Source organism: Athene noctua, chromosome 1, assembly GCF_965140245.1.
Source record: "Athene noctua chromosome 1, bAthNoc1.hap1.1, whole genome shotgun sequence".
In the NCBI taxonomy this organism is placed as follows: domain Eukaryota; kingdom Metazoa; phylum Chordata; class Aves; order Strigiformes; family Strigidae; genus Athene; species Athene noctua.
This window is the reverse complement of record NC_134037.1, coordinates 68,644,059-68,657,014: the sequence shown is the minus strand read 5'-3', so window position 1 is coordinate 68,657,014 and position 12,956 is coordinate 68,644,059. Positions and strand designations below refer to the sequence as shown.

The window sequence follows — 12,956 nt, the reverse complement described above, 5'->3', positions numbered from 1 at the left end:
ATATAGATTTTAATGATGTGACCCCTCTCTCCATCCCCAACAGTACTAGGATAATTAGGACACCAGTGTTGTTTCACTCCTAGGTATGGAGTGAAATAATTTTCCTGTCCCACAAACTATCTAGGGAGAACCCATGGCAGTTTTGCTAACAAGTTGGGTTTTGTAAAAAGAAAACTCTTGCCCTCTCCAAAATAGGAAAGCAAGTTGAACTACGCTCAGACATGCTTTTTACTAGCAGAATTACAGCAGCAGTTTAGACATTGTATTTCTGCTTTCCATCTGTTGTCTCACTTATTTTTGCTGTCTGTCTCCTTGCTTTCAATTGTCTCTTCTGTGTCTCAGTTTATCCAATTTTCAGGGCTGACCAGCCATTTCAGCATTATCGCTGTCCTAATGGCTGTAAGGAGAGCAGAGAAGCTCTTCGCTAAATGATTTTTTTTCCACAATGCCTCTGTGCTTTGTTTGGTCGGTTTTTGTTTCTGCTTGGTTTTCCATGTTGTGTCATCTGGGAAGAGGAGATGTTTGCATAATGTGTATTTTGCTGGAGTTGTTTAATTTCTGCAAGTATTTATATTCTACAGCTCACAGTGCCTTTGGGGCAGGGACAGACTGTAATCTCAAACGGAGAACAAACCAAGAGGGCAGCCTGGAGGAGCTAGAAAACAGGTAGAGCCTGGCCCTCAGTGCTCCCCTCTCCATGTCTTCCCCAGCTTTCAGCCAGGGGGACCTGCTTGGGAGGAAGCAGCCTCAGGCACCTGGGCATAATTGAGGGCATCCGTGTGGTGTTTGTAATTGATGCCTGATCTCTGACATGAAATGAAAAGGTAGATAAGGCCTCTTCATCTGCAGAGAAGGGCAGAGGCAGGTGAGTAGTGCAGCCTGCTACTGAGTGTAAATTCCCTGTGACCAGTTACAGCCCCACTAGTTTGCAGTCAAGGAATGCTCCTGGGGATCCGTGCTTGCCTGGAAGTTGTCTCTGTTAGATTAATGTAGCAGACTAAAGGAAATTTAAAGAGGAAAAGAAAAGGTTTCAGATGTCTTTAGAGGCTGTCCAGTTACTTCAGTGCATCAAGAGCCATGTTCCTTATCAAAGTGGTGTGTTCATTATCCCTACTCTTTCCTCATTCCCATGGGATGGAAATGGAAACAGAGAAGTTCAAAAGCCCATTATTTTCCACTCTTCTTCCAGTGATAAGAAAGCTCCCAATTCACTCTGTGAAAAGGCTCAGAGATGCTCATCATCAATTCTGAATGATGGGATTTCCTGTGGTAGCTTACCTCATCTTCTCTGTGTTACCTCCTTCCACCTCTGCATTCCCTTGCAATCCATGGGTATGTCTGTCTGTGTCCATTTCAAAGATACTTCCCATGGCTTTTTAAAATTTGTTTTTGCTTAACCAATCTATGGATGAGTTAAAAATACTAGTACTTTACATGCATAAGTTACAGTTTGATTAACAGCTGAATTCTACCTTCTTTTAGCATGATAAGCTCTAAAGGAAATTGAGGACAGTTTTGTGCAACATAGTTTGTGAAAAACCCATATTCAGAAGGATGCACGCTACCTATTCACTTTTGACTCGGGCACATGCTTTGCTGAACTGGTTTTACTGATTAGAGATGGAATTAAGCATATGCTTAAATGACTTGCTTAGCTGTGACTGAGGTGTAATATGTCTGCTGGAGCTTTCCCGCTGAATTCAGTGAGAGCAGGCTCAGGCTGTAGTGGCAGAGAGGTGATGCAGTTGTAATTGGCAGGATATGCCAATTTAAACTTAGTCCCTTTGTATTGTAAAATGAGGTTTTGCTTTCTCTTTACTGCGAGTTTCAAATTATGGTTGTGAATTGTGGTCGAGTCGATATGGTTTCATGGGACAAGTATATAAAAATATTTTTGCTTCAGCTATAGGAATATATAGCTGAAAGCTCTCCTGTAGCTGTATTGAGGCTAACTGCTTGCTGTTGCACTGCCTCATTTTTCAGACCGCTTCATTCTTGTGTTGGACACCAAAATCATTAGAAAACATTCACTGGCAGTGTTTAGTAGCATATCTTTAGAATGTGAAATAAAGAAACCAGACATTTGTGATGCACCACCGATCTATTAGTAATTTGTTTAACTCCACTTCTCCACACATGAAAGAGAATAAAATAGAAGTTATTAAAATAAAAGTGATTTAAAAAAAAATCTTTGTATTTATGACCATTTGGGTTTTTTTCCTTTAACATAACAATTTATTTTCTTTTTCTGAGAGTCAGTGGTGATTGCAGAAGGTGAAAAATTGCAAACAAAACTAAGGAGAAATTCAAGTTAGCTGTGGAGCCAAAAGTGTGATTCAGGAGCTGAAAATACCTCTGTGCTTCATGCATCAAACTCAAACACTGTGCTTTGGCAACACCCCCTGGATTAGAAGCGGAGTTTGAGGTCATTCCTCCTCCAGCCTGCCATGTATGGATAGGGCCCACGCTCATGACAAATTACTGACTTACTGAGCACAGACCAAGAGCAGAGTGACATCAGTGCAGACAGATCTTGTCTCCCTGAGGAGGACCCAAGACTCCACTGCTGCCTTTCTCTTGTCTGTCTTTAGACCTGGCGGACCCGTGTGGAGGCACTGGCAAGGAGGACACTTTAAACAGCCCCTTTCTAGATGTGACAATAACAAGGGATAGGGAGGTGGAGCACTTGTCTCCTTGTAAAGAAGTCACACAGCACCCAGCAGAAGTGCTGACAAAGTGTGTGGTCAGAGGTGTCTTGATGGCCCATTCAGATTTTTAAGACAAATGATCAGCTGCCAGTGATGGTTCTTCATTGTGGCTGCCAACCTGAAACCGCAAGTAACATATCCTGTGCTGTACAAGCTGTCTTTGCAACCAGGAGCGTAGTGTCAGAGAATTATCTCAGCTTATCTGGTGTAAATCCAGTGTGCCTTGAATGAATTCTGTGCTTTGACGTTAACACCAGTCCCTCTGAGGTCTTAGTTTTATTTTATAGAGAACATTGGCTTAGATTTTGCAGGTAACAACAACCAAAACTCTGTAAACAGACCTGAAGTCCTTAGATCATTTTGCCCGCTGACAAATTTCTGTTGTTTCCAGGCATCACACTTCCCTGCTGGTGTCCTGCATGTCTGACTAGTGGCCAGCTTCTCAGGGGCAAGTTAGCTTTCATGTATTGCTGAGATTGTCCAGTACTGTTGCCATTGCTCTGCCATGGGATTGAACTCATGATGGTTTTTCTGTGGAGACGGAGACAATTTTGACAGCTCAAGTGATTGTCCTTGGCTTACAGGACACCTGCTGCATTGCAGCCTGCCTGCTTGGCAGCCACGAGTGGCTCTGCCTCAGTTTCTTCACTGTACACCTGGCTGTATTGGTTTTTTCCCAACACACAGGTGTCATATCAGGGTAGTCATTCAAATATGGAAAGAAAATCAAGGCACTCGGTGTAGGAGGTTCCTTGTGGTGATTTTGCTGAAGCCTGTTTGGATTGCATAGAGCATGAGCTTTACCTGAAATGCTGTCTTGGGCTCGGCTGAGACCTGATGTTTTCGCCTTCTCTGCCCACTCTCGGAGGATCGCCAAGAGGTACTCGCATCTTGCTGCCAGCTGCCTGCACAAACAGCCCTCTTCTCTTGGCAACAGCAGGCTAGGCAAATGGGTTGAGCAATGTGCGTATATGGACACTGTGTCAGTTGTCAGCCTGACCATTGTCTAAAAGCATCAAGACTGGTTAGTGAGGGCACTGATCTCAGCTTGCAGTGTATAAACTGTTATTTGCAGTGAGGTTATGGACCTATACTTAGGGGGATGTGCTCTTGCTAATTTAGCTCCCAGCTGAAGTGAAAAAAAAGTAACCCAAAATCATAGTTCCAACAGTGGCATCAAAGTAAGATCCTGCGCAGAATGGGCTCTGGGTAAAGAGGAGATAATGTAAGGAGGATCCAAAGAAGAAATTGTGTACTTGATTTTAATAAAGTGAATCACCTATGTGAAAAGTAGTCAAAGTTCATAGGTGAAGTTCCAAAAGTCATTTGGCATGATACATCTTCTAGGTAAATTTTGTTCTGATTGCTAACTTTTCGCAGAGCTTGAGAGACAATAAAACCAGCTCCGTTAGCACACACATGTTAGTGGATATGCCTATTTTTACTTATATAATATGTATACATACACACATATGCATATACATATATGCGTATATATATATCTTATTTATGTATAGACACACAAGTCTGTATGCATATAAATTCATGCATGTATAAATTTCAATAAATGAAAATTTTACAAAGATTTCTTGGTCCAGATCTGTAGCATGGTGCTAGCATGCAGGATACTAAAATGAAGAAAAACTGTCAATAAACAAAATTTAAATGGGCTATCACACTCCCATTGAGAAAAATGTGGGAAAAAGCCCACATAAATACTGAAAAATAAATTAGGCTTCAAATGTCTTTCTGTTTTAGTAATGAAGACAAAAGTGTTTACAGCATAGAGACATTTGATTCAAAAAATAAATTATAGACCTTTAACTTTGGAGGTAGTTCAAGATTTGATACATTTATTTCATCAAACTAAGGAAAACCTATTTCTGCAGTATTGAGAGCTGCCAGAATGACCTGGAATTAAGAGGGCAAAGGTAGAGACACTGTAAGTATTTTAATTCATCTATTCACAGATGATTTGTGTGAACACATTAAGAACACCAGTAAAGTAATGGGAATAATTTTCTTCCACTTTTTCCAAATTCAATTGCATATGGTATGATTGCATTTGATCAAGACGTGAACATCATTTCTCAGATGACTGTGTTCTGCCATTGATCATGTGTAGTCAATTTAAAGTATGACATTGCTTTTACCTTCCTCAAGTAGGAAGACATTTTTGCTTCTAGTCTTAGCTCCTGTAGCTATCAAATTGTGTGTATAATAAATTGTGCTTTGTTTAGAGAGTGGTAATTGTAAAATAGTGCCCATTCAGAGAAGAGGTACTGAGGTTGAGATTGATGCCTGGAGTTTAATGCATCATAGCTGCAATCAAGCAAATTTTAGACTTCTTACTTCTCCCATTACAGACTGTAATTCATAGAGTTCTCCAGACTTTCTGTGTTTGAAAAGGAGAAAGTGGGCAAAGAGAAAATCCACACAGACTTGATTCACAGTCTCTATATACCACAGTACAGAAGCTTGCAGGGTCAATTTATTGTATTTAGTAAGAAAACATCTGTAAATGGACATTTGAACCCATAGAGAAGAAGTGGGAGATTTTTATACAGCCTCACTGCTTTGAGTAACCAACCATGAATTCAAGCTCATACAGTGGTGGTGTGTACGCTGCAGAAGTGTGCATGTTTTTCTACCTGTGTTGCCTGGCTCTGATAGGAATTATCCTATGCAATCCTAGAACCTGGCTGCCATTTACATGTCACTTGTCTTTCTTATAGACCAGGTCAAACTTAGGCTTTAGGTAAATTCCCAAACCATGGTAAGGTGCAGTCTATGCTGGAATGCTACTGGCTACAAGCCAGTTCAGGTGTAACACGGCCATGGCTTTACTTGCCCTTTGCACTCTTGAGGCAATCTCACCCATTTATTGTGCTATTTCAGAACATTTGAATAATTAGCACTAAAATAAATATTATCCAGTTGCTTTGCTTAAACTTTAGTTTCTGATTAAAATACACGTGAGATTTCTGATGTTTTTTACCTTGTAAAGTGCACAGGAATCTCCCTGTCACCCCCCTACCCGTAAGTAACCTTACAGTGTCAGTGTAACAGATGTATAAGATGTAAACCAAAGTCATCCTTCCTGTTGATCCATGAAATGAATTAATCTTTATGGTGAAATGTTGCCTATGCTACATTTTTGTTTCACCATGGAAGGTGTAGTTTTACAATTACAAAATGGTTACGGGAGCTTCCAAGGGAGAAGCTCGCAGTCTTTCAAAAGCAGATGGTGTAAGAGTCATTATCAGAGCACTTCTGCCTGTGTGTTTCCAGGTCCTGTGGAAAAGGCTATTCCCCAAGTGTCTGACGTACAAAGTTCAAGTTGAAAAGAACTCTTCCAAGCAGTAAGACATACCATGGTTCTCATACGCTCATTTCCCTTCTGATGTGCTTGTTTAATCTTAGTTTCAACAGCTGGCAAACAATTACAGCAGGTTAGGAGAGTCATGACCAGATATGACCAAGCACTAGCAAATGCTCAGCAGCAGTGGTGGCACTGCTGTCTGTGTTTGGTGGGCAGTCAGTGAAGGCATGTTCATTTATACTTTTGCTGCCAAAGAAACAAGGATTGCACAAATTTTTACTAATGTGGTGATAAAAACAAATTAAGAGTTCCTGGGTTTAGTATCACAACAATGCCTCTGGGAGTTTTAATTGGGCTGTAAAATCCTGTTTGATGACACATGCATTATCTGGGTTTGTTAGAGACTCTGCAGGTTGTCCTCTCACACCACGTCCTGTTTTCTAGCACCAGTGCTGCCATAAGATGGCAGGTTAGTAAGGAGATGCAGTAGTACTGGCTAAACAAAGTCATACTGTCCTTTACCAGATCTTGCTCTGGATAATATTTTACCCAATTGTAAGTAACAATTAAGCTTCTTAAAGACTCAAGAAAACGATCCAGCCTTCACTGAAATCAGGGGGAGTCTTTCACGCTTGGATCAGATGCTAAGGTATCCTTTGAGGAATGCTGTTGGAGACAGTGAGGTTACCACAGTGAGAGGGAAGATGCTGGTTCCCATCGGTTAAGAACTAAAAAAAAAAATTAGGGAAAATTGAATATAGTGTTCCTCATGGAATTAATTTTAAGTACTCTTTATGAAGCTGGAGCAGCAGCAACATGATTTTGTTTTATAAATTACATCTTTTTCACTTATGGATTCATTCTCTCTTCATGAAGGTCCCCTCTGCTCCTTCTAGGGTGCTATAGAGAAGATTTAGTGTAAATGAGAATAAAGACCTGTGTCTCTGGGTTGTGGATTAAATAAACTGATTCACAATGCACATTAATTAAAAATAACTGTGTGCAAGTATAGCCAACATCGCTAAAGTCAGTTATGCCTATGAAAGCACAGGGTGACCTGCTTGGGGGCTGGAAGGTAATCATGCCACACCAGGGAGAAGATGCTGCAATTCAGAGTCCCCCTAGGTCCTGCTGAAGGATGGGAGAATAAGGACTCATCACTTCTTTATTGATTTGCTTTGTTTTTCGACTGGGACTTTTCTCAGGCCAGTTGTAAAAGTAGCAAATGAAATACTGGCCCTGCTAAAAACAGAGTTTTGCCCTTGAGTCTAGCCGTGCCAAGGTTTCACTCATAGATTAAAACCGTATTGGGCCCTGTCTGTTCAAAGGTTCAAAAGTGGTTCCTGGCTCCGCGTCCAGATAATTTCCTAGAAAGCTGTACATTGATGTGATAAAGAGTCAAGGTCTGGAGCCAGAGCATATGTTATTTTATATACTCAGATGCCTGTATAGACCACTGTTGACATTGCTGGTCAGTAACACATTATCGTTTGCTATTTGTTTTTGTTGCTGATAGCAAACGTTACAGGGGAAAAAAAAAAGCAAAAAAAAAAAAAAAGCAGAGCATATGCCTTTTATTGCTAATCAGTTCCAGGCCTGCTTTACCATTCAGCTTTTGTCAACCTGTTTCTACCAGCTCACATCTGCACTCTGTTAGGGGTGGAAGTACTGTGCGTCGCCCCCTCCATGGTGGAGAGGCTGTGCCCTGTGTATGGGGCAGCATGGGCAGCTGTGGCACTTGCTGGAAGCAGAGGGAGGTTTGCTGTTGTCTTCAGTGCCAGTATGGTCAGACCACGGGCACAGATCTACAAGGCCAGATCTGTGTTCTATGTTTGAGATTTTCCTGTCCCAAGTCCTCTGGCATGCTCTTCTGCTATGATGTGTGTAAGCCCTTGAGGAACAGGTACCTTCACCTACTGCAGTGACCTGACTGCCCTGAGACAGTGACCTCAGATGGGCTCAGCATCATGGCCAGGACAAAGAGCAGGAGAAGGGGCGACACAAGCTGCCCTTCCTGCAGGGACTGTGCTCCTCTGGGATGCAGACTTGTCCAGGAGCACATCCACCCTGGGATGCCTTGCACTCATCGCCCATCCCTGTCACATCAACTGGGGTGTGGCATCTCACGTGTGGATGTTCAGGGACACAGGGAAGCGTGAAAGCAAGTGCCCTGGGCAAAATGTGCTCTGTGGTTGTCTGTGTGTTCAGGCTGGTCTTCAACAAAATCAGAACAGCCAGGCCCATTGGATCACTAGAAGATCACTGAAGGTTTGTTTCAGTTATTAATGAGGTGGGCATTTCAGCCAGCTCTATTATGTGCAAATTAGAAATGAGTCTCCAGTTCCTAGTGCATTGTCTCTATGCCCTGATGAAGGGTAGCCTCCATTTATTCAATAATCCCCTCCCTGCAGGTGTAAATAGGGCAGCCTGTGGCTGTCTAACGCGTCTAACACATTAACAAACACATCTCCTGGTGCTCTGTGCCACACATGCACAGCCGTGCATGCACTCCTGCACACATGCCTACAGCAGGTCTTTTGTATACAGAAAGTGCCTTTTTGTGGTCTTTCCCAGAGTACCATCACATGTGAAGAGAGATGTAAGGTTTATGAGTGATTGTCAGAGTGTACACTAATAACTTATTTTCGCAAACAGACTGGCATCATATGGAAAGGAATTTTTAGATGTGATCTCACTTTCACAGCACAGCGCTAGACAGGAAAGAAGCAGAATGAAAGACAATTGCAGTGCTCTGATTTAATAACAGAAAAGTATTTGCATTTAATTCAAAAATATGTGCTTTAAATTCTGATTTGGGCATGATCTTTTCAAAATTAGGCAGAAATTAGTCAGAAAACCTGGAACTGCAAGCCCTAAAGGTAAATAGACTACAAAGGCACTTCCGTGCTTTGTGTTTTATACGTCATGTTTGAAAATACATCATTATGTGCACCTTTTGCTCTTGTGTGTCTATTGTTTCGACCTCAGAATATATCAGTCGATGTGTATTCTAGCCCACAGCAAGTTGGAAACCACAGGACAGCTGTTGATTGCTAGTGCCACAATGCTCTGAGGGAAAAAGAACCGGAGTAGCGAGAAGGATTGTGACTGAATCTCTGAAGCTCTACACGTATTGATGTAGTAAACGCCATAATGTCAATTAGGTTATAAAATCAAACAACAGGCTAAATCGACCACAATCCTTAAAAATCTTTCATATTTGTTTTCCAAATAGGTGGAGGAGAGAGTCAACAGCCACATTTGCTGGAGTGGTGAACCAAATTGCCTTGACTGGAACCATTACTCACTTGCACCTTTGATGGCAGCAGCCAGGTAGGAGAGAAAACAATGGATGAGTTTGAGTGAACTGAGGGAGTGGGCCCGAGTGGATAGTTTTTCATTCTCAGAAGGCTTTATGTGGTAGTCACTCACGTTTAAATACTGATTACATGTCCTTTTGTTACAACTGAAGTCAGCTCTTGCTGAAATCAGAGGCATTTTTGGGGGCAGATTATATTTCTGTTCATTTGAAAGTACTGTCTTTGCTTTGTCCACATATTTGGTTTGCCACTTTCCTCTATCCAGTTCTTCCATCAAGCATCCAGGGAGCATGGTTTTTGAACCAAATAAACAAAAAAATTGACTTGTACAAGAAGAAATAGTGAGTGGAGTTTTGATATCTGAAATTATTTTTTTTCATTTTTAAATTTTCCTAAAGTATAAGTTGGTGATTTTTGCTTCACTATCTTGCAGTTTCAAGTGTTCCATTGACAATACTGGTTTATTTTTTCCTCTGGGTCTTGAACACTGGGCACATAGAAACTGCAGTTATGAAAGTGCTGACTTTGTAGTATGACACGCAAGCTAGCTCAAAGTTAGTGGATACCCAACAGCAGTCTTACTGTGGCATCAGATAGTTTTGAAGCCAGTTTATCTTGTAAGAAAAGGTCTGATTTTGGCTACTCATTGCAGCTCCACGTTTATTTGGGTTGGTAGTCACAGTCTGGCCAGGTTTCACATTGACTTTGCCTCAAAGTTGTGCCTGCGTGCAGTACAGAGTTACTTTTGTTGCTGGAGGAGACCCGAGACACTGAGAAGCTCTTCTTCTCTAATCTTCTCTGTATGGGCACATCCTTGGTGGTCAGATAATTTTTAGCCCTCAGAATTTAATGAGACTGGCTTGAAATAGTGAGAAATTTTTACTTTTTTTTTACTTATCCAATATTTATCTGCCACCATAGGAGCTAGGCATATAAGGAAGACACTGGAGATTCTCATGTGATGATATGACCCCAGGAGAAGGTGTTCAAAGAAAACGCAGAATGTATTTTGAGATAAAACACTCAGGCTTTTCAGAACTATATAAATGGAGTTGGACCTATGTTTCATTCTATATATGAAGGAAAGAGTGGAGAGGGTTAAATTGAGGTGGGCTGTTCCTTGAACCTTTGCTCAAACCTGGAACTGATCCCAAATATTCTGCAGCCCAGGGTGGTGCTATATGGGATATCTCTTCTTATGGATCCCTCTCCAAGTCCTGGCAGTGGAAGTTGTGTGCATCTGCATTGCACTTTTTCCCCTCGACAGTCTCCAAGAGCTAACCAAGATCTTTCTGTACAGCCTGCGATCACCTGGGTGGGTGAGAGCGTGTGACCTTATGGATCTCAGCAGGGGTGTTACCAATGAACATGTCAGCAAAAAAGAAAGCATCATCCATCCCTGCCATAGGTCCTGTGGAATTTATGTTGAAAGTTCAGCAGGAAAATCAATCGGTCCTCATGTACCCCTGAGCTCTGTTGCCAGTTTGGGAATCATTAACAGTGTGTGAAATTTATAAGCAGGAGTAATGGAATACTCCTGCAGTACAGAAACCTAGCCACATCCTGACTCACCAGGCAGGATTTAAGTGGAAAACTGAGAACTTTGATACACAAGAGCATGGTGGCCATCCTCTGAAATGGCATTTTAGCATAAATTTTTCAGGTTTCATTAGTGTATAACTTAATGGTACTTCTGTGCACTGGGCCCTTATTGCTGTGGCTCTCTTGTACACTGAGAACTCATCCTGATAATGTGTCAGCCGAGTAATGGCACGCTTTACTTTTTTGTTTGGAACAGTTCAATTTTAGAATGATGCTCTCAATTAGCATAGTTCAGACCAATGTTACTGTAACTATGATAATATGTACCACTACCTTGTGTGCTAAGGATATTAAGGCAAGCACTAAATACTGATATTTACTGGTAGTAAATACACTGTGTGAGCTAATAAAAGGCTCCCATTAGGAAACCGAACCCTATTGCTGTCTACTTTAGAGATGAAAGCTAGCAGTCTGATTCCACCACTAGATACGGGACGATAGGAGGGCACATTTTCTCTGAAGGCTGGAGCATGCAATGCTGCCAAACCAGCAGTCCCAGCGCCCTGCAGGGAACGATTCTTGCAGCAGACGGAGATTGCACAAGCCATGGTGTGGAGGACTAGCTGCTTTATTTTGGCTCTGAGAATCCTTTGAAGTTACTAGTCCCGATTCTCTACTGCCTGAAACCTTTTGCTGTTTATACCTGGGTAAAGTGAATGCCGAACGAGCATAAAATGCCACTACCCTAGAGCTGTTATCCACTTTGCTCAAATATAAATGACTATTCAAAGGGTGAAGCAAGTTCAAGGTCTCTCTTTTTTGTGATGACATTGCCCCTAGATCCTGCTGCTCATTGCGGATGGTGTGAATAGGAGGCAGCTGTGGCTTTGAGGTGGTTTGAGTTCAAGGTGTGCAAACTCAGGAGGGAAGCGAGAGCACTCGTTTCTTGTCCCGCTATTAGTCAGAGAGAATTCAAACGTTTCTTCTTCCATAGCCAGGAGGTGGCCGAGCAGGGTGGTGGGCCAACACACATTCATTTGCTTGTTTTCCCACAGCCTGGGGTGGGAGGGAAGAGACTCGAAAACATCCAGAGGAGGCAGAAAGGGGCTCTGCCACTTCCAGGCTCCCAGTCCCTGGGCACAGAGCACTGCCATGGCTGAATTGCTGCCAGCGGCCCCTGCTGCCACAGGGCCTGGGTACCATTGGGGCTGCAGGTGGTTGGGGGGCATGGGGGGCCAGAGCCGGGCAGGATGTGGAGAAAGAACACCCGCGACTGCTGCAGCTGCCGCCCGCCAGCCCTTGTCCACTCGGGAAGCTGTGACACCCTTCTGTGGGTGAGGGGGTGCACTAGGGGTGCAGTATTTGTCCTCTGCTGATTTCAGAGCCCCTCCTGAAAGATAAAAATAAGGTCTTGTCTGGTGAAATCTAACAACTTAGCTTCATGTTTTCCCCATATACAAGGCGTGCTTCATGCATCTCCTGTGCAGTCATAGATGGCTATAGGGTAGCTGGCAGTGTGTTAACCGGCCATATATTGGAAGGCCATGGTCCTTGAAATCCTCAGGCACCACAAGATATTGCTTTTGAACTAGAACACAGACAGATAAGGATATCGTGAAGGAGAAGTTCAGCATTGCATATTATAAAACTGAATCCTTAAAAAAATTGGATACTTTTGGCAGTATTTCATATCTTGTAAATAGAACCCATATATATTCATGTGTATTTTAAGTAGAATACAGTGTACTGCAATTTCTGCTGTCTGAGCAAATAGCTTGGTAGACTAATTTAAAAACAGGGGTGTTTTTTTGTAGCTGGCACTGCACCAATGCTATAGCAGTGCTGGCCTATGTTTGGCACTGTGGGCCAGGACCTGCCAGGCATATGGGTACCCACTGGAAGGCAGTGGAGGTGCTCAGGAGCTGACCTAGCCCAGGCTGGCTCCTCCTGAGCAGAGCTCTACCTGGATTCTGTGCTGCAATGCAAGCTGCTGTGGAAGGACCCATTTAAAAAGCAAGAAATGTAGATCAGTTTGAATTACAGGCAGCAGGAAGGATTCTTGCT

General features: G+C 42.5%; 1 protein-coding gene across 7 annotated transcripts in view; it reads left to right on the top strand.

Moving 5' to 3' along the window:
- Positions 1–12,956, top strand: part of HIVEP2 (HIVEP zinc finger 2) — a 141,661-nt gene that overhangs the window by 79,548 nt on the left and 49,157 nt on the right. For 6 of the 7 annotated variants that reach the window (XM_074896457.1, XM_074896459.1, XM_074896460.1 and 3 more), the window contains one exon: positions 9,266–9,363. The exons of the other annotated variant lie outside the window; for it this stretch is intronic. The gene's annotated coding sequence lies outside the window, so the exon portion shown is untranslated. The remainder of the gene's footprint in view (positions 1–9,265; positions 9,364–12,956) is intronic. 7 annotated transcript variants of the gene reach the window in all.